This window comes from Sinocyclocheilus grahami, unplaced genomic scaffold (genome assembly GCF_001515645.1).
Source record: "Sinocyclocheilus grahami isolate Dianchi unplaced genomic scaffold, SAMN03320097.WGS_v1.1 scaffold2887.1, whole genome shotgun sequence".
Classification (NCBI taxonomy): domain Eukaryota; kingdom Metazoa; phylum Chordata; class Actinopteri; order Cypriniformes; family Cyprinidae; genus Sinocyclocheilus; species Sinocyclocheilus grahami.
In genome coordinates this window covers 6,579-11,931 of record NW_015508062.1, presented here as the reverse complement: position 1 = coordinate 11,931, position 5,353 = coordinate 6,579, and the positions used below count along the sequence as shown (strand labels likewise).

The following is a 5,353-nucleotide window of genomic DNA, read 5'->3' as shown; positions in this document are numbered from 1 at the left end:
ACACACACACACACACACACACACACATCATAACTAATAACATGACAAAAATGCACAACAAATTAAAAAAAAAATCTAACTAAAATTAAAAAGAAAACTGGAAATATAAAAATGACTGATTTGAAATATAATGGTATCTCAGTGATTGTAGGACTATATGATGTAAATCATCCCGGGCTGAATGTCTTTTGCTCTGAAGAAATCAGAAGAAAGACGTGAGGTGTGTTTATGTGGAGCAGATCTCTGTGGAGACTGTTTATTGTGCGCTGATGACTCCAGGCTGTGAGGTGCATTGTGGGAGATCAGCGGGTGGGCGGTCTTTATCTCTCCATATGATCCATGATCAACGATGATTCCCAGCTGAGCGACTTAATACACGCCGAACAAACACGCATACGCTGGTGTGTTTGCATTGTTACTGTTGCTTTCGGTTGGTTTTGTGTGTTTTCTAAAGGCCAACATGACGCGTCTGATGTGCAGCTCGACGCCTGCTGAGTTTTTGTGAGTCGCTGCCATGCATTGTTTTCAACCGCTCACCTATTAGTGCTATTTGACTGTTTCTGTGTTGTTGTTTCTCTATTGATGTCTATTGTTGTGTCGGTGTGGTCGAGCGCAGGGGTTTTTCTCCGTCTGGCAGGCGTGGGGTCGCATGGGACGGAGCCTCAGCCAGGTGCATTTAGTCTAAAAGCTTCATTTACATTTTCCATTCAGAGCCCAGGTTCGGCTTTACCTGGAGAGAAACAGAAGAACAATTGACAGGAAAAAGTGAAAAACAGTGAAAAATAAGGGGGAGAAAAGGCATTTTGACGGATGAAAGAAAGGCCCTGTGGAGCGCCGTCGACAGCCGTGGCTCTCGAGAGAACGAGAGAGAGGAGTAGATCGCTGACAGACGTTTTGATTAGCAAGTGAGAAGGGAAAACTGCAGGTCTCCTTCAGGTCCTGGTGTTTAAAATAACATTTCGCCACTCAGATTTAATTTACAGTGTGTGAGTCACATCTGGAAGTAGAGGTCAATGAATGGTGAGGATTGGAGACACACCTATTTTAGACAGTGACACGCCCACCACCTAATTGGACACGCCCCCTCCATGCTTAAACACGCCCACATTTGAGCATGAGCGCCAGTGTTGATGTCGATAACTAAAACTATTACAAAAATTGTTCATAATGGAAACAAAATGGCTAGAAAACATAAATATCAGATGGAAAACTCGAAAATTTAAAACTAAAATAAAAATAAGTTGAAGTACTAAAATTTACAAAATCTACAGCTAAAGAGAAAATAAATTAAAGCTAAACTGAAATATTTAAAATAAACAAAAACTAAAGAAAACGACTAAATCGATTTTAAAAACTACTCCAACTTAATAAAAATGGAAACTTGATAAAAAAAACTATTATTAATTACAATATTAATAAATATTATAATAGTTTCTAAACAATAATAAAATAAGGAGGATGCACGTCATCAGAAATAGACACGCCCACATTATGCTTAGCCACACCCGTCACATTTGGCCACACCCCGTCATGGGTTAGTTCCATTCACTACAGGCTTGAACACACCCACCTTGGGCTGAGCCACACCCACATCAGACATGGAAACACCCACTATGGGCTTAGCCACACCCACTCTAGATTTGGTTTGTGGGCATGTCTTTTTTTTAGTCCAAAATTGGAGCTTGTGGTCCTTCAGAAAAACAGTTCTGAGTGCTTGTGTTGTCAGGCGCACGATCACCTATCTATAAGATCAGCGGGTGGGCGGTCTTTATCTCTCCATATGATCCATGATCAACGATGATTCCCAGCTGAGCGACTTAATACACGCCGAACAAACACGCATACGCTGGTGTGTTTGCATTGTTACTGTTGCTTTCGGTTGGTTTTGTGTGTTTTCTAAAGGCCAACATGACGCGTCTGATGTGCAGCTCGACGCCTGCTGAGTTTTTGTGAGTCGCTGCCATGCATTGTTTTCAACCGCTCACCTATTAGTGCTATTTGACTGTTTCTGTGTTGTTGTTTCTCTATTGATGTCTATTGTTGTGTCGGTGTGGTCGACGGGTTTTTCTCCGTCTGGCAGGCGTGGGGTCGCATGGGACGGAGCCTCAGCCAGGTGCATTTAGTCTAAAAGCTTCATTTACATTTTCCATTCAGAGCCCAGGTTCGGCTTTACCGGGAGAGAAACAGAAGAACAATTGACAGGAAAAAGTGAAAAACAGTGAAAAATAAGGGGGAGAAAAGGCATTTTGATGGATGAAAGAAAGGCCCTGTGGAGCGCCGTCGACAGCCATGGCTCTCGAGAGAACGAGAGAGAGGAGTAGATCGCTGACAGACGTTTTGATTAGCAAGTGAGAAGGGAAAACTGCAGGTCTCCTTCAGGTCCTGGTGTTTAAAATAACATTTCGCCAGTCAGATTTAATTTACAGTGTGTGAGTCACATCTGGAAGTAGAGGTCAATGAATGGTGAGGATTGGAGACACACCTATTTTAGGCAGTGACACGCCCACCACCTAATTGGACACGCCCCCTTCATACTTAAACACGCCCACATTTGAGCATGAGTGCCAGCGTTGATGTCGATAACTAAAACTGTTACAAAAATTGTTCATAATGGAAACAAAATGGCTAGAAAACATAAATATCTGATGGAAAATTTAAAACTAAAATAAAAATAAGTTGAAGTACTAAAATTGACAAACTCTACAACTAAAGACAAAATAAATGAAAGCTAAACTGAAATATTTAAAATAAACAAAAACTAAAGAAAATGACTAAATCAATTTTAAAAACTACTCCAACTTAAAAAAAATGGAAACTTGATTACAATATTAATAAATATTATAATAGTTTCTAAACAATAATAGCATGAGGATGCACGTCATCAGAAATAGACACGCCCACATTATGCTTAGCCACACCCGTCACATTTGGCCACACCCCGTCATGGGTTAGTTCCATTCACTACAGGCTTGAACACACCCACCTTCGGCTGAGCCACACCCACATCAGACATGGAAACACCCACTATGGGCTTAGCCACACCCACTCTAGATTTGGTTTGTGGGCATGTCTTTTTTTTAGTCCAAAATCGGAGCTTGTGGTCCTTCAGAAAAACAGTTCTGAGTGCTTGTGTTTTCAGGCGCACGATCACCTATCTATAAGGATATATATATATAAATATATATATGTATATCTACACATAACCACATAACCGTGCATCCTTATAGATGGTGACCGGATCTCATTAATTAGAGAGAGAGAGAAAAAACTAAAAATCTTCCTGTGTTTTTTTTTTTTTTGACACATTTTTCTTTTAAAATTTTTCAAATGTATCTTTTTGTGCACGAAAGAAAAACAAAAATCAAAATACTTTAGAAATGTTGCCTTGGCTGCTAACTGAAACAAAGTAAGTCGACATACTACAATTACTAAAACTAAAACCAAAATGAAAATAATTTGAAGCAAGTTAGAAATATATAAAAATAAATCAAAAGCACATTAAATTACTAAAACTTCAACTAAAATTGAAACAAACTAACTTTTGTAAAAATGTTCTACATTTTTTTTTACACACGCAAACATGGGGGAAAAAAACGAACAAAAAACTAAACAGTAAAAAAAAATGTAATAAATAAACTTAAAAATGAGAAATGTTGCCTTATGTATAAGTCGCTTTGGATAAGAGTGTCTGCTAAATGATAAAATGTAAATGTAAATATAAAAAAAAAATCTGAAATATTAAAATGACTAAAACTAAAACAGAAATGTAAATAAATGAAAGCAAAGCAAACAAAAGAAAGTTGTACATTTTGTCACACTGCGTGAACTGCCAATCTGCATTGGTAAGGGAACAAATGAAAAGATTAAATAAGTTGAAATACTAAAATTACTAAAACTAAAATTGTAACTAATTAAAAAAAATGTAAACTGCCGAACTGCATTGTACAGGGTTGGTGTCCAGGTCACGTAAAATTTTCAAAATAAATATATTGTACTGCAGAAGTTTAAGCCACACCCTTTTCAGATATGACCACACCCATTTATGCACAGCCACACCCACATAACCGTACATCCTTATAGATGGGTTTCATTTTCTGTCCGTGCGTCCATTCAGTCATGCGTTCTTTTCACTCTGAGACTGTTGAGGCGTGAGAGCGAGGTTTTGCTGGTCGATCCTCAGAGGTGAGCGTTGTGTTGTTGCCATGGCTGCGGCGGCGGCAGTGATAGCGAGAGCCGTATTAATGGACACATTGAGAGCGCTGGAGTGATGCTGAGTCTGGGGGCAATGTCAGACCATCGTCATCCATCAATCTTAGGTTGCCATGGTTACCTCATGCTCTCATCGCAGGGGTGTGCGTGTGAACGGCGACAGAATTACAACTTGTTAGGACGAGGAAACGAGGACTGATTGAATTCTGAGGGAAATGTGTTCATGTTTACTGCTGTGAAGGCCTTCATGAATGACTGAAATCATTCAACACATTCAGTCTCACCTCAACTAAAGCAAACGTCACATTCCTCTCGATAAAATTCCTCCTGCTGCTGCTACTTACGCGCTTTCAAGCTTCAAAATATGTCAAAGCATGGTAGAAGCACTCTTAGAAATAAAGGTGCTTCAAAAGATTCTTGAAGCGATGCCATAGAAGAACCATTTTTGGTTCCACAAAGAAGCATTCAGTCAAAGCTTCTTTAAAGAACCATCTCTTTCTTACCTTTTTATAATCTGAAGAACCTTCTTTCACCACAAAGAAGCTTTTGTGAAACAAATAAAAAATAAAAAAATATAATTTTATTTAATTTTATGCAGTTTGAACACTGGCTAAAACATTAAATCAAGTAAATGTGTTAGTATTAGTAATAGTAAGTATTACTGATTTCAACTGACTTTAGATTAACACGTTTCTTATTACGTATTTCTTATTAACACACATCATTTTAACCATATTTCTCTAAAGTGTTTTTGCATCTGTAATGTTTTCAATAGGCACTTGAGTGCACCACTAAAACATGTTTAACCCGTGTGAATTGTATGTCTGTCTGGGAAAACGTGATCATGTAAGAGATCCGGTGAACTGCCGCTGGTGATTGTTGATGTTGTAACTGGTTCGATGAAACAAAATGTTCAAAAGAACGGATTTGTGGAAACTTCTCAGCACTAGACTGTGTGTGATATCAGCTGATACTGAGGGAAGAAGAACGCAGACGGGTTATAAATCTACCAGATCTTGAATCTGGAAGCACACACACACACACACACTGATCTCTTTTACTTTGTCTCGGTGTGTTTGATGGAGAGCAGAGCACTATTAATCACACACCTGCTCCATCACCTCAATGTGTGTGTGCGTGTGTG

At 38.8% G+C, this 5,353-nt stretch overlaps 1 protein-coding gene across 2 annotated transcripts in view; it reads left to right on the top strand.

Moving 5' to 3' along the window:
* LOC107575783 (adhesion G protein-coupled receptor L3-like) overlaps positions 1 to 5,353 on the top strand; it is a 20,288-nt gene that overhangs the window by 10,710 nt on the left and 4,225 nt on the right. The gene's annotated exons all lie outside the window — the stretch shown is intronic.